Source organism: Schistocerca nitens, chromosome 3 (assembly GCF_023898315.1).
Source record: "Schistocerca nitens isolate TAMUIC-IGC-003100 chromosome 3, iqSchNite1.1, whole genome shotgun sequence".
Lineage (NCBI taxonomy): Eukaryota > Metazoa > Arthropoda > Insecta > Orthoptera > Acrididae > Schistocerca > Schistocerca nitens.
Genome location: NC_064616.1, coordinates 342,118,054 through 342,143,475, shown reverse-complemented (window position 1 = coordinate 342,143,475; position 25,422 = coordinate 342,118,054).

The following is a 25,422-nucleotide window of genomic DNA, read 5'->3' as shown; positions in this document are numbered from 1 at the left end:
ATTTTTGAGTGGCATCGCGGTGGACTGGTTATCTGACCGGTGTACCACGCCAATATTTAGACTAGGGGCGAATAGGAGTGCTTGACTTCATCAAGGCGTAGGGAGAGTTTGATTGGCGAAGCTCAGTCCAGATGCAACGAGAGTTACCTTATTTGTCAGCAGCGAGAGGCGCAGACAGCAGTCATCGCAGCTTTGGGTATTGTGCGCCACAGCTCTTGCGAGCCCCATATTTCCTCCACAACAGTACACTTCACTGCATTTCACACGCGACAGCCTGGAACGTACCTAGCAACATTCTAACGGATAATTATTCCAGTTGAGTAGGCACGGCTCTCAGCCATTCTGCCAAGTCAATAACAATCTTAAACTTTGTATAGAAATTTCATTAGCGAATCCTATCCTTAAGAGGTAACTTCACATTCCGAAAAGAACCCGGAAATAACTTGTTCAGTTCCTAACTGAAAATGCCATTGTGTTTCCTCAGAATTTTTGCAAAATTTTAATAATTTTCGTTAGTTTCATGTTTTTCTTACACTAACTAGAACTACTCCAGTACCCAAGTATCCCACTAGTTACGTAAGAAATTTTGTGAATTTTTGTGTCATTTCCTTACAGCAGACGACTCCAGAAGATATTTATCGCTGAAAGTTTTTCAGGCATTTCTTTAGAACGTTAGGAGCATCTGTCTGACTTCTGTAGTAGTGTGGGGGTGGAAATTGCATCTTGCAGGAGCCACAGGGTCAAGGGTACATCTCAGGTTAATCCGTTGCACAGAATGACAATAGCACCCACACGCTCACAATCGTGATGGAAATTATAGAAGATGTTCGGGAATTCCCGTTACCGACTTTCAGAACTTGAGCGAATGTGTAGGTAATATTCTGAAGTTGGAACCCTACCCAGAAACTTACTTTTTCCTTGTTACAACCATTTGAAAACATGTTGGTAACGCGACCACTTTTACGACCAACTAATTAGGCGTGACCCAGTGCATCACTTGTTTTACAGTTTCAATCATTAATAGCCAAAGAAGTTGCCCGGGTACTCGTTGACAGGTTCTTTTTAACGTGATGCAGTACGACAGCTTCCAGTTCCGGTGTGCGAAGTCTCCTTTCAGCACTTAAGTCACACCTGCTAACGATGAAGGTACCATTTCTCGAAGTCGTTGTGTAATTGTGGCTAAGAGTGTACGCGATGGATTCTGGCGCCGAGGAGAACGATCTTTATCGACGCAACGAGCGGCTCTTCCATTACCGCGAGCTTCACCATTCAGAAGGATCATGTCAATGTATTCTGACAACTTGTACTCAACCATGTTGCTCTAACAGCCAGACATGTGAATGAGGCTCGAACTAGGTGAGAGGTTGTGGTATTTCAAAACACCCTGCATACATCATCCCCCCTGATGCCACCCACTCCGACCAGAGGCCCTCCCCACGGGCGCCACCCAACCTCAGCGAGGGCCACCTGGCAGTATGTCCATTGCCAGGAAGGTGTCCTCGCCCAAGAGATGGAGAATGGGCGAGACTGCAACGCGACGGCGAAAATTGGGGTAATATTTCAAGGCACGATGAGCACAATGCACCATGTAAGGCACCCTTCCCCAATTCGCTCGCTCTTCAGGAAAATTTTGAAGAATTGAGGTCAAACCCTACAGTGGACCATCTCAAATGCCAAAACGTGAGACACTCTTTTTAGTCGCCTCGCACGACAGGCAGGAATACCTTGGGCCCATTCTAACACCCTGGACCTGCAAGGGGGGAAAAACTCTCGTTACCCATGGCTAGGAGGTAGTGAGTCATGAAACTTTTTTTAAAATGATAAACTATTTTTTCCAGCAACTTCTACTTTGATTTTTTGTGGCTGTTTGATCTTAGCTTTTTGGAACTGTGGTTACTTTGACAAAATTTAATATATTACAAGGTGTTGATTGGGGGTGATGTGGGGGTCTGGAAGGGATCCACCAGGTGGTTATGATTAAAGTGGATTTATTTGCGTAGGCCTATAGTAGCCTGTAAATACTGTATGGCAGCGAGACTCTGTAGACATAATAACGCGTTAATGGGGAACCGATTTACGCTGGAAAACAAATTGGTTACAGTTGCGACCACAAGGTGCTAATTTGGAGCTTTACACTGTTTAATTATATAAAATTAAAGCTTTCAGATAAGCCCTAACGTGAGGCAACAGTATGGATATCGACAAAATACCATTCGCTGTTAGTGAATATATATATATTTTTTTAATGAACGGTAGCAGTTACATTGCTGCATTTAGAGAATGTAACCGACTGAAAGGTCTGAGAAGAGGCCCGGTGTTATTAAAACGTTTCAAGATGATTAAATTTGCAACCTGGAAGAGGAACACGTCCTGTTTTGGTGGACGTTTTTGTCGAGGTTGCTGTTGCTGTAACTTGATAACTTTACAAGACCCAGAAGGTGCAGCAATCGAAACCTTATGATCTGCAACATCGTTCTGAATTTGCTGTTCGGTTTCTGGCACAGATGGAGTGACGAAGCACATTTACACTACAGAGTACAATGAACACACACAACTGCTGAACTGAGTACTGTTAAACCGTTTGTTGTTCACGAAGAACCATTGCCCTCTCCATATGTGACTGGTGTGTGCATTCACAAGCATCTTTATTCTGTCCGTTGTTGAAAATAATACACCCAGTGTGGGGGACTGATGACCTTAGCTGTTTAGTCCCCCTTAAACATCCCAACAACCACCACCACCCAGTGGGTGTGTCAGGTGTATCGTGACGTCTGCACGTTATCGATACTACCTTGTATACCATAAGATTCCTGTTTTGAAAGAGCAAAGGAAGCAAGTGTATGGAAACCACAGTTTTCATGCAAGATGGGGGGCAAGATGTCGCTCGATCAGTGCAAGATTTGCTTAATGCAATCCTACACGAACGTATTGTCTCCAGCGATTTTCTAGATCCATGCCCTGCAAGATCACCTGATCTGTATCCATGTGACTTGGCTCTGGGAGTACCAAAGGAACGCGTTTACCAGGACACTGTGCAGTCTCTACGTAATCTGAAGGCCACTACAGAAGAACACACTGCTTCCGTTCCACCTAAACTGCAACGAGCAACTTTCACGTCATTTTATGGATGCAGGATCTCAGACTTCTCCAGTGCTCGTATTTAACAAATTTAAGTAGCAGTTAATAAAAATCAACGTTATGCCTTTCTCACTTGTTTCACCTTTCTTTCTCATGTCCTGTCCCTAATCCATTACAAATGGGAACATTTTTTAACGTATTGCATTCACAGCACCAGATTGGAACCTAGCGGCTGAAATTTGAACTAATTTTCAGTGTAAAGTGGTTCTGCATTAACGCATCCGAATGTTTACCAAGTTCCGCTGCAACACGGTAAACAGCCCACACTGAACTCCCTGACTAGCTGCATTGTAATTATATTTGTAAACCTGCAGTAGACTATCCTAGGGGAAGACTACCGTGGTTTTCCTAATAGACTGAGGTAAGATCGTAACCTCATTTGGACGTTGGGGGTGTTGCGTACCTTTCAGGCGTTAACTCATTTCGATCGCTTTGTTTGGATATGTTATCCCACACATATATAAGGTACATGTAATCTAGGGAACATTTCTCACTACCGTTATCCTCCTGTCTGTTGCTTAAAAATAAACACTATTTACAGTAAAGATGAAATTGTGTTCAATTCAGATTTTATTCTAAAATTAATTTGTAACAAAACAAACTGATGCGGTAAAAACAAGAAAAATACGTTTATCATGTAAAGCTAGGAAGCAAAAACATGCCAAACATTGCTTCAATACTTTCTTGAGCTTACATAATAAACAATTTTCACGCTTTAAGACGTCTTTGATTATCAGCCGAGTCAAGGCATCGTTCTGTGGCGACGTTTCAACACGTTTCCTACCTATCTTCAGATGAAGAGTCGGGGTCGTGAGCTGCCCGGGTCTTAATAGCCACTTGATCGCAGACACTTGTGCCTCGTCTGCATCGGCAGCCCCAGTCCTGCGCTTCTGTTACGTGTCGCAGCCCTTAGTTTGGCAGCTCCCTGCGTCGCGTCCGCCTGGTGGGACATGCCCATGCCATCTGCTGCCTTCGCCAGTTTTGCATCGGAGCGTCCTTTTATTTTTCTTATAGCTGCATCCCATGCAATGCTAAGCTGGAAACCGCTATTTCGGTTGACAAGGTTATCATGGACTCTTCTCCACAGCCTCTTCAAAAGACTATCTCAGTACCCGTTCGCCCTGCACAGCAGCTTTGTTCGAAATCAAATATATGGTTTTCGTTGAGACGGTGTTATTCCACTGCAGATTTCTCTGTTTGGTTCAGGCGAAAGCTCCTTTCGTGTTCTGAGCAGTGCTGCTACGTACACCGATGCATCTGGCCGATGATGTGTTTGCCACACACTCAGCTGATGCTGTGGACTTCAGGTGTGTCTCCCTAATTTAGTTGTCAAATCTAGCATGTTCCTGGTTTTGACCAAAGAGCGAAATATGGTTTTAATTTTGCTCTTCTCTAATATTCTGGCAATCTTTGCGATGGGTGGCCCAGCATACGGAAGGAGCGCCAAGCGCCCAGTGTCTTCTTCACTTACGTCTTTTCTTCTTGCTTGGTTGCAAAGTGCGTCTTTCCTGCATCTCAGAATAGCAGTTCTCGCGAAAGGTTTTTCTCATATGCTGCAGTTCGAAGGGTCCTTATCGCATATACCTTGTGCTGGATTATGGTAGCTACGGGCGTTGAGGTACAGGTAGGTGCGTTCTTCCTGTAAGTAGAACTACCTAACGTGCCGTGAGTCTTCTTTACCATGAAGAAAGGTAAAGATGCATTTTCTTCGGTCTCAGTCACTCGGAATTTTCATTTATCAGGTTAGGATCCTGCTTGGTTTATGAGCGGGATAAATTACCAGGTGGACACAATTGTTAATTTGGATGATGGTTGTTACTCTTAAAGCACATTTCAACTTCCTGTCACACACTATAATACATAGCTAAAATGTCGTACCCTGTAAGCCGTGATCAGCGACGGTGGCGTTGGTGGCAACAACTGCATTAATATCAGAACGGCCACGAGCAGTTATGCATGTCGGACTTATTTCCTCTTCATAGCGGTGATCCATAATCAATAGCCTTTTTTTCTCCCCATACCAGGCCGTGATAAACTGCAGTTTCCAACCGAGGCAAGATGCCACAATATGGCGCACTCCACGCTATGCTGGCGCTGTACGTGCTGCCTCTAAGATCACTGGCCACCGACTGACTTGGTTCGCGCTCGCCAAAGCGCGCCAAACGTTTCCGCTCCCACAAAAATGGCTCTGAGCACTATGGGACTTAACTTCTAAGGTCATCAGTCCCCTAGAACTCAGAACTACTTAAACCTAACTAACTTAAGGACATCACACACACACCCATGCCCGAGGCAGGATTCGAACCTGCGACCGTAGCGGTCGCTCCGCTCCCACATTTTCCTACGCTTACACAGCTTTGCGTTCCTGACTGAACTACTCCATCTTTTATACTACACGTATCTCATACAGCCCTAAGTGAGTGCCAGTAACTATTACATATATAATTACATTACACCAACTTTTTACATTTAATAATTATATCTGTACAATATTTAAAAGTAAATATTAAACCCTTTTTCTTAATATGTACATCCATTTTAATCTTATCAAAGAGTTTCAGTATCGATTTCACTTAAAAAAGATGTGTCTATTTCTGCTTTAACAGTTTCAATAAAATATTTACAAAAAATTTAAAAAATATGAACAATAATGTCACAAGCCGTTTCTTCGATGTGGTACATGGCGCCCAGGTGAATCCACGATCACTACATCTGTTGGTAGAATCTACCACCACATTGGAAGTATGTGATGGTGAATGCGTAGCAGAAATGTTTTACTGTTTCTTCGTTGAAGTTCTCCCTTAGTAATTCCAGAAGTCCTCGAGGAGTACCTGTGTCCAGAGGGGTGTGACATCAAAGCTGACCAGGATGTCACATTTGTCCAGATGTGCATGTCCATGTATCTTCACAAACTCTAGAGTTTTTGACGGTGAGGACAATGACCCACTAGATGCTTCGATAGCTACGCCAAGTGATTGGCTATCTCATAAGTTCGTGAATGTGTGTCCACTATTGGACGTAGTGGAACTCCCTTCTTGGGTATCTTTGGAAGTCTGTACAGGTGCGGTGATATCGGTGCTCTGGTACAGCCTTTATTTAGCGGTGAGATGGTTTTCCTTGTCACAGATGACGTAGGATCCTATTTTTTACTTGTTTGTAAGCTCTCTTTCGAAAGGATCTCAATCTTTTGCCAGTGGTTAATTGATCGTAGCAGTACCGTCGCATTAATCTGTCTGCCACTAGGACGACCGTGTCTTCTCCTAGGTCGCGTATTGCCCTCCGTTCAGCCGTGGAGATATTTGTTTTCGGCGTCTTTGCTTTTTTCCAATATCCTGCAAGTCTCCCTTCTGACCTCTCCGGCGGTCAAAGGGTAGCTCATGGACGGCCTGCTCGTTGCTACTATTAGGTTTTGTGGTTGGAACCAGTGAAAAATTTAATCCTTTTGACAACACGGATGTTTTTGTTCCTTTGATTGGCATGTCTGGACGAAAGAGACATCGCAGTCACCTTTGACGTCACGCCCCTCTTCATATGGGGACCTCTGTAAGACTCCCTGAGTAACTAAGGTGCCACTTAGACGAAGACAGTGGAACTGTTCCGCCACACCTCACACTTTTAATATGGTGGTAAATTCTACCAACAGCCAGAGTGGCCATGGGTTCCCCTGCCGTCATGCATCGCAAACCTATACGTGTTCCACTACGAAGAAACTGCTCTCGAAATGGCACGCCTGAAACTGAAGGTGTTCTACCACCACGTGGACGACACATTTCGTGATTTGGCAGCATGGCGAAGAAAATCGCAAAGAATTTCTTAACCACCTCGACGGCATACGTGACAATATTACATTCACCATTGTGGTGGAAGAAAATTGATGTCTATATTCCCTGAACATCATGATGAAGACTTACGGCATGTTAGGTCATTCTGTTTACACGAAGATATACACCGACTTGTACCTTGGCGCCCATAGTTGCCACCTTTCAGTACAACACAAATCCCTGCTCACAACCTTTGTACACAGGGCAAAAGACATGACAAGATCCACCTTCCGAACTGCAGTACCTGAGAAAAACCCTTTGCGAGAACAGCTGTTCTGAGACGCAGATAAGACATGCTTCCAGATGAGCAAGAAGAGAGAGGACGTACGCGAAGAAGACACTAAGGACTTTGCGTTCCTTCCTGCTGGGCCGCCCACGGCAAAAATTGCCAGGATATTATAAAAAAACATTAAAATCATCTTTCGCTCATCGGCCAAAATCAGGAATATATTGTACTCAGTGAAGGATAACTATGACTACAGACACCTGGAGTCTGCAGCACTAGCTGCGGGTGTGGTAAACACTACATCGGCCAGTTGCAGCGATGTATATCGCAGCACTGCTCAGAACACGTAAAGAGAGTTCACCTTGGCCAAATGGAGGGGCGAACGGGTTCTTGGATTCGATCTTTAAAGGGGGGCTCTGGAAATACAAGTCCATGAAAACCTTGTCAACCGAAATAGCTGTTTCAAGCTTAGAATTGCATGGAGGCAGCTGAAGGGAAATACATGAACGCTCCGATGCAAAACCGGCCAAGGCAGCAGGTGGAATGCACATGCCTCAAGGACACGACACAGGGAGCCCCCAACACCATGGGCCGCGTCCCTTCGCGAGGTGCACGATTGGCGCTGCTGATGCAGATGAGCACGCCTCTAGAGATAGTGGGTGGAAGAAAGGAGGCTCATTGAAGTGCACAAACTGTGGAGGTGGACAAACAGCCAGCTACCTGGGTCGCGATCGCTAAGCCTGAGAAACAACCCATCGGAACTACCGCCCCAAAGGTCTACTCCCAACACTGAATAAATTATGTGAGCGGCTCCTACTAGTTCACACCAAGTGATCTATTCATAATGAAAAAATGCTCCTCATTCCAGTTCTAATTTCGGAATAAACGCTCAGTAACTTATGAGAATCTTCGAAGCCGCCACAGAAGCTTTCAACAGAAAGGCTATTGTGACCTAGGTTTACTAGATTTAGCCAAGGCGTTGGACAGTGTGGCACACGGGACTCATACAAACTGCACACGTTAGGTTTACCTGGGCATATACTTAGGCTCCTGAAGAGCCGTCTAGCCAACGACGCACACTGCGTTAAAATAAATTCCGTCAAGTCCACTAAATGTCATTATAGCTGGAGTCTCACAGGGGTCGGTGCTAGGCCCTGTGTTATACAATCTCCACACATCTGACACACCAACCAACCCTCAGACACAGCTGAATACGCAGATGATACTGCGTTCTTCGCAACCAGAAATAACAGACGTCTAGCAGGGAGGCAACTACAAAACCACGTGAACAGCACAGCGACTTGGGTCAAAAAAATGGAGGATTAGTTTGACCACTTAAATCTCAAGCTCTGATGGTAACAACGAGAAGGAAAACGTCATCCCCCTAACTGTAGACGAGATAACTACTCTCAGGCTGCACAAACGAGAAATACCCTGGAACAATACAGGTAAACATCTGGGAGTAACATTGGACCGACACCTCACGGTTCTGAGCACTATGGGACTTAACATCCGTGGTCATCAGTCCCCTAGAACTTAGGACTACTTAAACCTAACCAACCTAAGGACATCACACACATCCATGCCCGAGGCAGGATTCGAACCTGCGACCGTAGCAGTCACGCGGTTCCGACCGACACCTCACTTGGAAGCCCTATATCGAGAACTTAAGGAGGAAAGCAAGTGCCAGAAGCAACGCACTGTATCCACTGTTAAACACAGAGCAATCTCACATCCACAACAAGAGTGCGGCTTTACTGCACCGTTATCAGCTCCATTTTTGAGTACACTTGTCCTGTCTGGGGTACAGAGCCCAAAACCCACATTAAAGGACATAAACGTACTACATGTCCACGGGCGCTTTCCCACAGCCGATGCCAACTAGGTAGCGGGAATGAAACCGCTAAAAATTAGATTCAGAGAACCTGCCGAAGCGTTCTGCTAAATTGCCAGAAACTCCAAGAACCAACTAATGAACCTGCTAGGCAACTACCTAGCAGTTAAATTCTATGAAAAACCCAAACATAGCCTGCAGTAACGCAGAAGCTAGAAGTAGAACCCCGTAATTTGGCAACTCAAAACGTCAGGGGCGTAAACAGAATGCCACAACATAGACGAGTAATTTGTGAAGGAAATGTTCACACCCAACACCTTTTTCAAACATCCTCAAAGACTAAAGAAAACATGCTGGCAGCATAACCCGGCACTGCATTCATAGCATTCTAATATTAGTGCTCCTGATCACGTTGGAGTAGCTTCAGAAGGATAATCACCTGCAATAGTCGCGAATAAGTTACGATTCGCGTAACGCTGCGCCGCAAAGGCAGCAGCACCTGGATACGCTACCATAGCCCAATGACTTCCGCTCGCCTGTGACAAGAACCAGCCGCACCAGCAAGTGCTTGTCGCTGCCTCCGCCGAAACACCCCGTAGTCTAGGCACCTGCTGCATTTTCTTTCTCACAGGAAGAAGATACCTCAAACTGGCTGCCACACTTGTGCATAAACAATGCAGGGAAATTAGGAACTCCCAACGGCTAGATCGACGTGAGCGGAAGCGCCCTGCTGCAGCTGTACAGGAATCCTCCTCCACCCAAATCAACAGGCCAAAGCAGCAAAAAGAGACGTGACGCATCCCCACATCAATCCGATGAGGACGACCTCATCTCTCCCATCCGGAAGTACACTAAGAGCTGTCGGGCTCCAGCAAGTGCGGCCGGTTGGATTGGAGACTGCAAACCGGTATGGTGGGCGTGCCGGAAGCAGCTGAAGAGGGAAAGAGAATGCTGCCAGCGCGGAAAAACCGCCTCGCCCACCAGCGATCATTACCCAGTCGCTAGGAGGCATCGAAACCTTCCAGAAGATGCACTCCATCGCCAAACGCCATGGCGTCTGTGGGGAGGCTCCAATCTGTGCAAAGTCCAGCCAGAGAGTATCAGTGATTACTGCAAGCTCGTGAAGCTTGTGGAAGAAAAATAGCATTGTTTCACCCACAATGTAGAGTCGTGGAAGTAGCTGCAGATGCAGGTGCGCTTCCACCACCTTCCAATGAAGACCGAGCCAGAGTTTCTGAAGCAGCAGCAAGCAGATCAGGGCTTTCCAGTCCGCACCGACAGCCTGATTAAGTCACGTAGAACACGCAGGGACATGCCTCTGTTCCTTGTTCTGGTCGACAACATCTAAACTCTCAAAATGAGCCTCTTCGTGCAGAAGGTAGGAGAACCCAGAGCTACTCCTGCCAAGGCATGGACCATGTGGTGTGCTACTGTCACTTGACAGCTCGCTGCACCAAGTGCACTGGACCACACCAGACCAGAGGGTGTGGTAAGAAGAAAGAAGGCCCTCAAACATGCTGCAACTTTGACGAGCCACATGTGGCAAGATACAGGGGGTGCAATGACTTCTGCTGCAAGGCAGTCACCAGATGGGTCCAGCAGGCACGCAGCTTCGCTGACGCTGCCAGGGGGAAAGTGCCACTATCGAGCGACATGCCTGCATTGTTAACGACACCACAGGACGCAGCAGGTCAGACGGAGCCACACTCCACTTCGCAGCGTGCAGAGGACACGCAGCAGCCAGTAGACAGCCACCCAGCGACTAAGAACGTCGCAGCCTCCGAAAAGAACGCCAGAAAACTTAACTTCTGCTCGCACTGAGCCAGCTTATATGCCAAATTCCAGCAATCATCAAAGCAGCTACGGCGGCCCTACAGGCTAACAGTCAAAATCAAGCATCATCGTGGATAATGTCCATATGCACATTCAATGTGAATGGACTGTCCCCAGCTGTGTGAATTGCTCCAATTCCTGTAGGATGAGGATGCTGACGTCCGTCTGGTGCAAGAAACAGTCTTCAAACCTGGGCTAAACACGCGAGCAGTGAACTACTATCAAGATGACAGAGCCACCAATAAGGGCAGCAATGTCATCTACATCAAGAGGTTGCTGCAACATGAATTCCACCTGCCGGAACTCATGTTGGAAGCCATGGGTGTGTCCAACACCGCCGGGAAGATTCTCTTCACGTGGGTGTATCTGAAGTCCAGGATACAGATACACAGAGATTTCAATGCTACACTGTCACTGGAGATGCGCGGCTTTTCATTGTGTGGGATTTCAAAGGGAAAAAGCCTGAATGGATCTCTCGCCTTACCAACGCCAGCGGGTGCCGACTGCGTCGTTCATTGATATGGCGCAGTCTGCCTGGGGCCATTGACCCCACGCAGTTCTCTGCCCGAGGCCGATCAGACGTCATCGACTTTGCACTCCTTAAGGGCATCTGACAACATACGTCGATATGCAGAATGTCGTATCGTACGAACATGTCCCAGTGATCTATGAGATGGAAATCATCAGTGCCTCCTTCCAGACCAGCGGCAGAATTACAGAAATTTGGACTGCAAGGATCATGTGGTTTGCTACTGTCACTTGCCAGCTCGCTGCACCAGCTTCACTGGACCACACCAGATGAGTGGGTGTGGTAAGAAGGCCCTCTGACTTGCTACAACTTTGGGAAGCCACATGCCAATGCAGCCCGAGCCTTCCTCAACTGAAGGACATTACGAGCAGCAAATTCAGCCACCTGTGATGACTGGAGCAACTATGATACTTCTTGCGTCATCTTCTACCACCCACCCTGGCAACTATCACCGAGAAGAACCATCTGTTCCGTGAATGGCAGTTCACCAGCCAACAACACCAAATGCCGCAACAACAGCATGCGACGGAAGCTAAAAGGCAGCAGTCTAAGAACTTTGTAACATACAATGGACAGACTTGCGTCCATTCAAACCAAACGACGGCAGCGCCTGAAAAAATCGTGAAGAGCCTCCTGTGGCGCCGACAGCACGTACCACCAAGTCGGCAACGAATACTTCAGCGAGCCAGACGTGAAAGCCGGCGTGCTGGCCGACATACCGCAAACTTCACGCCAGTCGCCAATGCCGTGGACGAGACACACAGCCGTCGGGTCGACGAGCAACTCCTGATCTTTCTCTGTAATCTGTTTCATTACGTCTTCTTCACTAGGCTTGTAGGAAGAAGTTGCTGTCTAACTTCTTTCCCCGAACACCAGGAAAGGAGGAGGCAGTGACAGCATAAACAGCCAGCTGATGAACATCTCACCAGCAGAGCAGTACCAACCGATCAGCCTGTTCCCGTTCCTCTTAAATTTTCGAAACTGTAAGCGGAAAGGCTGATCGAACACGTCACCCAGGTGGTGTTATTCCAGACGGCCACTTTAATTTTCTTAGGGATTGTTCCACCTCTCACCAGCTTCTAAGAGTCGGCGCTGAGAGCACAGGAAACAAGAAAATATCTTGGAGCAGTCTTCCTCGATATGTCCAGAGTGATTAGGTCTGGCACAATGGTATTGTGTACAAACTCTGTACTCAGGACACCGACGTCGCACACGGTCCTCAGATTCTACCTAGCGGAGTAAACTTTTCACATCACGGCAGACGATGGTACGTCCACAGAACGACGGATACGTGCTAGGATGCCGCAGGGGTGGGTGCTCGGCCCCTTTCTGTACTTACTGTAGGGTGCCTATGTGCCACAAGTAGCGCGCGTGCAATTGGCGCTCTACACAGATGAAACAGCGATCCCTGCAGCACGAAAGCTAAGACGACGTAACACCGTCTCCAAATCGGATGAGACACTGGGTTCTTGGTCAACGAAACACTGGCTGAAATTCATTGCAGCAAAGAGCCAGTTGTACTCCCTGCCCGCCGGAATCCTGGGATCAAGAAGGCGAAGTCCTAGGTGTCAACCCTACACAAAAACACACCTCAGCGACTCTTATCTGAGGCGCTAGAAGCAAAGCCATGGGGCACCTTCGCGCTCTATACCTGCTGCTGAACCCGCAGTCGACTCTGTCACCCCAACACAGCATCATACTGTACCTAATACTGGTCTGGCATCCAGAACCGAGCTCTGAAGACTTCTCTAGATCATCTGAGGCACTGCACGTCTACTGCACGAGGACACCGGTATACCAACCCTGCAGGACAGATTCAGGACCATCGCGAGGACCATCGTGCAACTGACATCCATGAACTGGGTCACAAATGATCTAGATCTACATCTACATGACTACTCTGCAATTCACATTTAAGTGCTTGGAAGAGGGTTCGTCGAACCACAATCATACTATCTCTCTACCATTCCACACCCGAACAGCGCGCGGGAAAAACGAACACCTAAACCTTTCTGTTCGAGCTCTGATTTCTCTTTTTTTATTTTGATGATCATTCCTACCTATGTAGGTTGGGCTCAACAAAATATTTTCGCATTCGGAAGAGAAAGTTGGTGACTGAAATTTCGTAAGTAGATCTCGCCGCGACGAAAAACGTCTTTGCTGTAATGGCTTCCATCACAATTCGCGTATCATATCTGCCACACTCTCTCCCCTACTACGTGATAATACAATACGAGCTGCCCTTTTTTTTGCACCCTCCGTCAATCCCACCTGGTAAGGATCCCACACCGCGCAGCAATATTCCAACAGAGGACGAACGAGTGTAGTGTAAGCTGTCTCTTTAGTGGACTTGTTGCATCTTCTAAGTGTCCTGCCAATGAAACACAACCTTTGGCTCGCATTCCCCACAATATTATGTATGTGGTCTTTCCAAGGTACTTAGATGAATTGACAGCCTTGAGAATTGTACTACTTATCGAGTAATCGAACTCTAACGGATTTCTTTTGTGAACTCATGTGGATCGCCTCTCACTTTTCGTTATTTAGTGTCAACTGCCACCTGCCACACCATACAGCAATCTTTTCTAAATCGCTTTGCAACTGATACTGGTCTTCGGATGACCTTACTAGACGGTAAATTACGGCATCATCTGCGAACAACCTAAGAGAACCGCTCAGATTGTCACCCAGGTCATTTATATAGATCAGGAACAGCAGAGGTCCCAGGACGCTTCCCTGGGGAACACCTGATATCACTTCAGTTTTACTCGATGATTTGCCGTGTATTACTACGAACTGCAACCTTCCTGACAGGAAATCACGAATCCAGTCGCACAACTGAGACGATACCCCATAAGCCCACAGCCTGATTAGAAGTCGCTTGTGAGGAACGGTGTCAGAAGCTTTCCGGAAATCTAGAAATACGGAATCAACTTGAGATCCTCTGTCGATAGCGGCCATTACTTCGTGCGAATAGAGAGCTAGCTGCGTTGCACAAGAACGATGTTTTCTGAAACCATGCTGATTACGTATCAATAGATCGTTCCCTTCGAGGTGATTAATAATGTTTGAATACAGTATATGCTCCAAAACCCTACTGCAAACCGACGTCAATGATATACGTCTGTAGTTAGATGGATTACTCCTACTACCCTTCTTAAACATTGGTGCGACCTGCGCAATTTTCCAATCTGTAGGTACAGATCTATCGGTGAGCGAGCGGTTGTATGAGTGCTAAGTAGGGAGCTATTGTATCAGCGTAATCTGAAAGGAACCTAATCGGTATACAATCTGGACCTGAAGACTTGCCCGTATCAAGCGATTTGAGTTGCTTCGCAACCCCTAAGGTATCTACTTCTAAGAAACTCATGCTAGCAGCTGTTCGTGTTTCAAATTCTGGAATATTCCATTCATCTTCCCTGGTGAAGGAATTTCGGAAAACTGCGTTCAATAACTACGCTTTAGCGGCACAGTTGTCGGTAACCGTATCATCGGCACTGCGCAGCGAAGGTATTGACTGCGTCTTGCCGCTTGTGTACTTTACATACGACCAGAATTTCTTCGGATTTTCTACCAAATTTCGAGAAATTATTTCGTTGTGGAACCTATTAAAGGCATCTCGCATTGAAGTCCATGCCAAATTTCGCGCGTCTGTAAATTTTAGCCAATCTCCGGGATTTCGCGTTCTTAACTTCGCATGCTTTTTCCGTTGCCTCTGCAACAGAGTTCGGAACTGTTTTGTGTACCACGGGGAATCAGTTCCATCTCTTACTAATTTATGAGGTATGAATCTCTCATTTGCTGTTGCTACTATATCTTTGAATTTGAGCCACATCTCGTCTACATTTGCATAGTTAGTTCGGAAGGAATGGAGATTGTCTCTTAGGATGGCTTCTAGTGACACTTTATCCGCTTTTTTAAATAAAATTATTTTGCGTTTGTTTCTGGTGGATTTGGAAGAAACGGTATTGAGCCTAGCTACAACGACCTTGTGATCACTAATCCCTGTATCAGTCATGATGCTCTCTATCAGCTCTGGATTGTTTGTGGCTAAGAGGTCAAGTGTGTTTTCGCAACCATTTACAATTCGCGTGGGTTCGTGGACTAATTGCTCGAAATAATTTTCGGAGAAAGCATTTAGGACAATCTCGGAAGATGTTTTCTGCCTACCACCGGTTTTAAATAAGTATTTTTGCCAACATATCGAGGGAAGGTTGAAGTCCCCACCAACTATAACCGTATGAGTGGGGTATTTATTTGTTAATAGACTCAAATTTTCTCTGAACTGTTCCGCAACTATATCATCGGAGTCTGGGGGTCGGTAGAAGGAGCCAATTATTAACTTAGTTCTGCTGTTAAGTATAACCTCCACCCATACCAATTCGCAGGGAGTATCTACTTCGACTTCACTACAAGATAAACCACTACTGACAGACACAAACACTCTACCACCAATTCTGCCTAGTCTATCTTTCCTGAACACCGTCTGATACTTCGCAAAAATTTCTGCAGGACTTATTTCAGGCTTTAGCCAGCTTTCTGTACCTATAACGATTTCAGCTTCTGTGCTTTCTATTAGCGCTTGAAGCTCAGGGACTTTCCCAGCACAACTACAACAATTTACAACTACAATTCCGACTGTTCCTTGATCCAAGCACATCCTGTATTTGCCATGCACCCTTTGAGATTGCAGCCCACCCCGTACTTTCCAGAGGCCTTCTGACCTAAAAACCGCCCAGTCCACGCCACACTGCCTCCGCTACCCGTGTAGCCGCCACCTGAGTGTGGTGAACTCCTGACCTATTCAGCGGAACCCGAAACCCCACCACCCTACGGCGCAAGTCAAGGAATCTGCAGCCAACACGGTCGCAAAACCGTCTGAGCCTCTGATTCAGACCCTCCACCCGGCTCTGCACCAAAGGTCCGCAGTCAGTTCTGTCAACGATGCTGCAGATGGTGAGCTCTGCCTTCATCTCGTAAGCAAGACCGGCAGCCTTCACCAAATCAGATAGCCGCTGGAATCCAGAGAGAATTTCCTCAGATCCAAAGCGACACACGTCATTAGTGCCGACATGTACCACCACCTGCAGCTGGCTGCACCCTGTGCTCTTCATGGCATCCGGAAGGATCCTTTCCACATCAGGAATGACTCCACCCGGAATGCACACGGAGTGCACACGATTTCTTCCCCTCCTTAGCCGCCATATCCCTAAGGGGCCCCATTACGCTCCTAACATTGGAGCTCCCAACTACCAATAAAAAGCCCACCCTCTGTGCTCTGTGATTGCCCATTGGCCTTATTTTCAGCGAGCATGAACTACGTCAAGAAAATACAGGATATGACATTACCCAAAGACAGTATCTATATGTAAGGTCAGCAGCAGCAGCAGCAAAAGAGAGAGAGAGAGAGAGAGAGAGAGAGAGAGAGAGAGAAGCAGCAGCAGCAGTAGCAGTAGTAGTAGTAGCAGCAGCAGCAGCAGCCCCTGGGATATAGTCTGCCTGCAGGACATTTGAAAGAGAGTAGTATCTGCCCGCGAAGTCAACCTTTACAAGGCAGCCGGCATGTCAGGGGGCCATGAAAAGGTTTTCCAGGTCCCATTACATAGGGTTCCCTGCATAATAGGTGTTTGAATGATATTGGCCGTCTGTATTTATCTACGTTGGTACGGTTACACCTGCAAATGGGCATTGTTGGGCACAGGCTGAGATTGATAGAGGGAATAGAGCGAGTGAGAGTGGATTAAATGAACAGATTGGAGGAGAGGGCGTAGTTAGTAGCTTTTCTGAACAATCTGCCACAGCTACCCCTCATACATGAAGCCTTGTGCCTGCTGTCTGCGTCTACAGATCCTTCGTGTGCCTGGCGGTGAAACATCCATCACATGTGAGGCAGTCCACGTTTTAAAGTACAAGCACAAGGTGTCTGGCAAAACTAGTAAGCAGTGATACATGCATAACATTATCTTACACACACTGTCTTTGGTGTGGCTCAGCCACTTTATGAAGTTAAAGGCACTTGCATCAAGTAATATATTCGATAGAAATATTTGTTAAACAAACAACTTTAGTGAAAATTCATAAGTGCCATCCAAAAACTTTTGTTGCTTTGAATTATAGCACGCAGTACCCCAACACAAAATTTGACCCCACTGAATGTTAGAGTCGAAAAAAGGTTAAATTGGCACAGTATCGTTTGTCAGTTATCGGGTACAATGACCTGAACTGTCGTGGATAAAACCTAACGTCAAAGCCAGTGTATCTTAAACGAGGAAAAAGATTAGAATTACCCTCCTTGAAATAAGGAAACATTTCTGTCATCACTTTCCCATTGTAAGATACCCTACACTCTTTCTGCATGGCTAGCGTGAAGTGTTGTGAGTGTGGCTAGGGGAATGTTTTACACGATGTGCCACTAAAGGAGTAATCTAACGTCAGCAACGACTCTAGGAAGCAGGAGGAACTGAGTTTTCTTGGTAAGGGGAGTGTGGGTTATGTGACCAGCAGCATAGAAACTTCTGGAAGTGTCAGGAGGCAGCGCGTGATCGCGTGGGAGGTGCGTCATGCCAGCCAATGTAAGCGGCGGCGCCGGCGCTGCTGAGAATTTAGTTTCCGATCTCAGTGTGGCCTCAGACGGTGGACCGGCTTTACTCTGCACTTATCTGCACAGGGTACGTGCAGGATTGCACAACCGTGTTTGCTAGTGCCTCGTAGGACTGGCCAGTTTCCAATCTTACTTCCTTGTACAGTGAGTTATTCAGAGTTCCTCTTTCCCCACCGGGTTTCCTTATCTGGAAACATTCCAGCTTGTATTCTCAGGCACGAAGTTTATGAACAGGACGAACCACTTCACAACTGGAGACAGCGTCAGCTACCGTGATCCACTCGCAGAACAGTCCGATCTCTTAACCTAAAAGCGGTACATAGATCTCAGTTTCTTACACTTTACCTCTGAAGTCGAGACAGTAAAACTCGACACATATTACAACTTCAAAGGAACTTAAATACACTTACGGAATTAGTGCTTCTAAATGAAAAACAAAAACGCAAGGAACTTTTGCACCACTCTTTCCAGGTAAGTTTTAACCGAGATGATTACATACTTCAATATTTCTCACGTATTCTATGTGACTAATTGTTAAACCGCTGTTGCTACAGAAACGAGATGCAGTTTACCTATTTTTATTCCGAGGCTCCGCTTCCCTGTGATATTGCATATTGTTTGAAGTGTAATTCACACAAGCAGTAATTGCTTGTGTAGACAGAAGTATATTCATGTAAAACTACACTCAATGAATTTTATACATTAAATTTATTTTCTGTATGAAGTATGTGTGAAACTAAAATGTAATGTTCTAAGTTAGAGACTACTGCATTCAAGTAGTAATTAACTACGTTCTGTTTCTACTACCAAATTTACAACTGTATGAATATTCTTCATGTGAAGCTAAAATTCCTGTATTCCATGTATCAAATGTTCAACCATTATTTAATCTGAATAACACCAGGTGTATGTGTGTTAGGTATCGCACAGAATATACCACAACAATTAGACTACTTAATATCGTGACTCGCACACACTTTCCAATGAGAATAGCTCGATGTTCTACCGAAATCTCACCTGAAATAGTCTATTATTAACCAACAAGTTACTTAAGCTTTATTACACATACCTTTACATATTGCAACATACTCTCATCACACTCATGGTATCATTTTTTAATTTTGACATTTGTATTATATGAATTACATTCTCAACTAGACGGAAACAAAACATGTAGAACCACTTTAACAACTGTTAAGTATTCAATTCTCCATAGCCTTAGAGAAATTTTTATATCTTACGTCCTTTACATTTGTTAAAATTCATTAACAACTGTATACTACTGCAATAAGGCTTTGCTCTTAGATTTAGAACCATCAGACGCACCTTAAATTTCAAGGTGGTGTGTTACTCTGTACTGTTAATGAAATAAAAGTTTACTTAACACTCCTATGGAAATAATGCAGAGATTATATTCCTGCCAGATCAAGTGATTGAACATGGTCAGCAGATCTGCAGAATGAGAAATGCGTCTCAATCACCTGGGCGAATGTCAGTCCCTCTCAAACTGATAATGGCCAGAGGCCGCAGCATTGAGGCGAACTATTGACCAGAAAGTGCTCAGCTGGGCTGATGGCCAGAAGCACTGTCTGAGAAATCTCTTAAAACTTATTGGGGGACCAAAAAGTTAAACCTTTGCCCATAAATGGGACATTTACACCAGACTAAGTGGGCTCGTACTCATTTGCACTGCATGGCTTACTAGACTGAGCAGATACATCAAGGTAACAGCGAGATAAACGTTTTCCCAATCTTCCACATTCTGCACTATTGGAAGAACTTGCAGTTGGGAAAACTTCGGATTCCGAGGGACGACCAAAGAGATTAAGAATAAATGTTTTATGCTACTAAGGTTTGGTTTAGTTAAAATCTAAGTTACCACAAAAATACGGAGGCATGACTATTGGGCACGTCCTCATTCAATCCATGTTGGATAATTTTGCCACACGATTTGTTAGAAGTGTCAGTAATTGTTGCACTTCTAAAATTTATGGCATCATGAAGAATTACCAGTGTTGCATGTGTAAAATCCTGCAGCAGCTACAATTAGCACTGCGCGTTTTTGTTAACGCCGACTTCCAGACAAGCTCAGAAACCGAATTAGCTAAGTGTACAAATCTGTTTTATATTTCTACATTAAGACTGAACAGAGGTAGCCAAGCAAGGAATTAAGACTACCACAAAGAAAACAGACGTATGTACATATTTACGGCGACAAAGGTTTTATCTTTAGTGTGCATCTAGAAAGCTTTAATCTACAGAAAATTGACTTCATACCTGCTCTAATAGGAAGCCAATTATCGGTTACCTGGATCCCTTAACATATGATTCTTCCAACTAAATTTCTGTTTTAGTACCTAATATACTGAACAAATACGACATTGCACCTACAAGGGTACGGCGTCTACTCATCCCCGATTTAGTCCACATTTATGGTATATGCAGGGCTTTGCCAGAAATTAAAGTTACGGAAGTAGGAGCTCCAGATGGCCAAGCGTTTACAAAACATTTAAATTGTAGAGCAGGTCAGGAGGCGCATGAAGTTTTTACCTCAAGCTCTTAGGAGCAGGAATTTTGCTGCGCGTAAAACAATGCGTTTTAGTGCCGAGGAAGCTCAACTGTTAATGAACGAACAATTTGACGAGTAAATCAAATATGCTTCGATTCTTGGGCGTCTCATGTGGTCAATATGTTTATGTATCCTTATTCCCTCGGTTAAAAGACATTGACGCGCTTCGCGCAAGTTAGGAGCACATCATACACCATATGTTCAGCTATCGGCAAACCCAGGAGTTTGCTTTCCATTCCAGCCATGCGATGTTTCAATAGAGTACATTAGTACTTTCGTCCAGTTAAAATTTTGAAAACTCCTCAGACAGAAGCTGTGGACTGAATAGTTACTGCGCTTACCGTTTCATTTTCTGGGAAAATGAATGCACGACGTAATCAAGTATTCCGTCCCTGCCAACGATAAACGCTATCTTGTTGGTGCACCGCTGAACTCCTGTTTTAGGGAACTTAACATTAGCGTAGTCATCAGGCAGCGGTTGGCGCAGCGGCCAGTACAGACCGTTTGATCGAGCTCATATGCCAAATGTCCCTTTCCATGCTCCCTTCCATATTCAAGCCATTTTATCTATTTCTGGATTCGAGAGAGGGGGACGTTCGTGAGTGCTTAACGGTTTCTGAATTTTGCTGCACGCGCTATCTGTCAAATTAACGTATTTATAGCATCACAATGGGGTTAGTCGAAGCGCCTATCAGATTCTCAGGCGACCATTTCATGAAGAAAGTTTTACTTTATCTTTGAAATCTAGCACTGTTGCAGCGACGGACTTATTTAAATGTTACAAGTAAAGTGACAGCTTTCACTATGTTCTGTCCACTTATTCGGATTCTTTGTTTCCTCAATTATTTGTGAATGTAGCAGTGGGATATTTTCAGACGGTCATTTCCTACTGCTACATGCGTAAGTACTGTGCTCTGTTGCTGGAATTTATTTTTATCTACCTCAAAAGTTCCCACGAGATTATCCTGTCTCTCCCTCTACATTGCGTGGGTGTTACTGTAATGGCTGAAGCGAACTAAGGTTAGCTAAGTCTTCAGGAGAATCCACAATATCTGAAGAAAATCGTGCATCCCTAACATCTAAGAACACTATACAAATTGGGTTTGGTGTTAGATGCTTAGAGCCGGAAGATAAACAAGGAGTTTCATGTAGACAACGCAGCATTTATTCTTACAACCTGTCTTAAATGTCAATTTCGGACGTGGGGTACATTTACTTACATATGAGTACCAGAAACATTAAAATTCCTAAATTTAGGAAAGTAAACAGTACATAAAAATTTAAGATACATTCACTGAAATATTTATATATAAAATACACACTAAAATTAACATGTTTGCACGTAGCACTCTCGTCTCGTCTTCGGTCCTTCGTCAAATTCTTGTCTGGTTAACTGACGTTATCATCGCATTAAACCGTTTCGACATCCTCTGAAATAAAAAAAAAAACTTATTACAAATTTGTTGAGAACTATGTCTTATTGTAGCATACATACACGTGGTTCGCTTCTGCTTACACCAGGACAGTTGAGCACAAGTTATTTGCTTAACGGATCTGTTTTAGTACAGCATTAACCATATGGAAAGATTCCACTAAGAAAACTACTGTATAAACTATGTGTGTTTGAAAGAAAGTAAGAAACTGAAGAGGAAAATGTCATTCGCTAAAAATATTACCAACATTCGAACATTCAGTATCCTGGAACTAGGATGGCTACAGGAAACCCGATACGATAGGTATATTTTGCCATAAAGGAGATGCTGCACAGAAGTAATCTACAGCTGAAGGTAATACAAAACTATTACTTATCTTATTTTTGTTTAGTATTTTAATCTTTAAAGCAGATTGACCTGGAAGACTGCAAAAATACACTGAAGATATGACCATCACGCAGAGGCAACGTATGGTTACTAGATAAATGGATCAAATCGAAACTGAAGAGCTAACTGGGGGAACTGGAGAACTGTAACTGTGGGATAGTTTTCACACGTTAATGGTGGCTATAATTTGGTATGCATCATAGCTGTTATGTAACGAAAAATTTAATCAGTATTAGTTTCAACTGTAAGGAGCTGAGTTGAGTTGTTACTGTCAGTTGAAGCAATGAACGACTGCAAGCTTGGGCAGTCAGCAACCATCCGACCGATGCAACGACAAAATACTGAAGCGTATCTCTAAGACTAGTGTGGTTGGGTGGGCATATGGAGAGACGTAGGCAAGGACTGCATAAGCCGAGCCTTCGATTGCCGATTGAAGAAGGGGCTGGGGAGGAGCGCGCGACAAACAGAAGCTGATACACAGTGAAACTTCGTTAACGGTAACAGCTGCCCAAGCAAGCTATTAGAATATAAAATACTGCAAAGATCTTTTCAGTATATATATATATATATATATATATATATATATATATATATATATATATATATATATATATAACAATTATCATTAACCATTTCTTTTCTTAATAGCGGAAAGCATGCATATGCCATTAGACCAGAAGCGAGCTCTACAAAAAGGTTTGTGCGATTGAAGTGACCAGACTACTAGCGCCATTGGTCCCGTTTTCCACGAACTTTAAACACCCACAAAGAATAAGAACAAACAATGGAGATGACAGACTGCACAGGACAAGAAAGACAGAGACCAGAAAAAGGAATTAAAAATAACCAAGTATGGCAGTGGTTGGCCGACCATACGAAAAAAAGGAAGCCTATCAACGAGAAACACTAAAAACCCCAGTCTAAAATCGTAGGCCAAAGGCCAGACTTAACACAAAAAAGGACAAACACTTAAATCAAGCGATAAAAACCCCTGCAAGAATAGAACTCAAAACTAAATCTGCCATCGCAACGTCATCTGATAAAAGTGCAGGAAGTGTATCAGGCAGCGCAAACGTCTGCCTGAGCGGAGTTAAAAGCGATCAGTCCAACAAGATGTGGACCACCGTCAAAGCTGACCCGCAGTGACATACACGTGGGTCCTCGCGGCGCAATAAATAGCTGTGCGTCACCCAGGTGTGGCTAATGTGCAGCCGGCAAAGGACAACAGAGCCCTTTCGAGAGACCCGCAAGGAGGAGCGCCACGCACTGGTAGCCTCCTTGATTGTCCAAAGTTTGTTGGGTTAAGTAAGGGCGCGCCATTCTTCACCCCAGGTGGGAAGTACCTTCTGCCGCAAAACTGACCTGAGGTCAATCTCCGAAAGGCCAATATCCAACTCTCGCGCACCGACAGCATGTTCGGCCAGCGTGTCAGCACATTCATTTTCTGGGATGCCGACATGACCCAGAGTCCACACAAAGACCACAGGGCGGCCGTAATGGGCAAGAGTATGGAGGGAATCCTGGATAGCCATCACCAGACGAGAGCGAGGAAAACACTGGTCGATAGCTCGTAAACTGCTCAGGGAGTCACTACAGATAACGAAGGACTCACCTGAGCAGGAGCAGATCTACTCTAGGGAGAGAGAGATGGCGACCAGCTCGGCAGTGAAAACACTGCCGCCAGCTGACAATGAGTGTTGTTCATAATGATCCCGAAGAGTAAGAGCATAACCAACACGACCAGCAACCATCAAACCGTCAGTATAGACGTCAGAGCCTTGAAACGCGGCAAGGATTGAAAGAAAGCGGCGGCGGAGGGCCTCAGGAGGGACTGAGTCCTTCAGACATTGTGCCAAATCCAGCAGAAGGCATGGGCGGGGCACAAACAACGGGGGTATACGCAGAGGAGCCCAGAGAAGAGGTGGAAGAGGGGAAAACCTCAAGCCCAGAGGAGCTCCGACACGAAATGCGATCGTACACCCTGACCAGGGCCACCGTTCCAGAAGATGGTTTGTTGGTTTTGGGGTTTGATGGGGGCTACACATCCAGGTCATCAGTCCCCAGTTCCAAACAGACATACTTGTAAAAGGCCTATACAGTAAAAGCGTAACCTCTGCACCCAGAGGGAGGGAATATCAAGGGGTACAGAGCTAAAATGAACACCACAGTAACACAAAATAGAGGACACTTAAAAGGAGCAGAGCAAATAGTTGACTAGAGTAAAACAGGCTACAGTGGTTGATGGATCAGGTAAAATGTTAACCACTCAACTACAAATGAACCTCAAGCTGGAAAGCATTGATAGAGGTATCAACACAACTTGTTACCATAAAGGACACTATTTTGGTATCTACATCACAAAAGTCGCTGGAGTGGGTGTAGCCTGAGAAGTCATGCGCCAGCGCCCACACTAGAGCGAGTGATAAAACCCAGCTGCACAGGTAAAATGTAAAACTGAATCAGCTATAGAGGCATCGTCACCGAGAATTAAAGGAAGTGCACTTGGTAAATTAAAGGACTGCCACAAGGGGGCTAAAAGGGGGGGCAGTCCATCAGAAGATGGACCACTGTCAGCCCTGCATCACAGCGACACTTTGGCAGGTTCTCACAACGAAGGAGATAACTGTGTGTCAACCATGTATGTTCAATTCGGAGACGGCAGAGAACAACCGAGTCCCTACACGTGCCCCTTAAGGATGAGTTCCATACGGTCGTGGACAACTTGACCATGCGGAGCTTATTTTGCGTATTCAAGACGGATCATTCAGAGCTCCAGACATCGTGGACCTTGCGATGTAAGGCTGACCAGAGGTCTCTTTCCACGACACCAAGCTCCAGGGGTAGCCTGCTTGGCCAATCGATTGACATGTTCGTATCCTGGAATGTCGATGTGGCCCAGGGTCCACACAAACGTCACTGAACGACCACACACCGAGAGCAAAAACGGCATCTTTAATACCGCGCACCAAAGGGTCCCGAGAAAAGCACTGGTCGAGTGCTTGCAATCCTCACTCAGGGAGCCACTGCATATGACAAATGACTCCCCAGGGC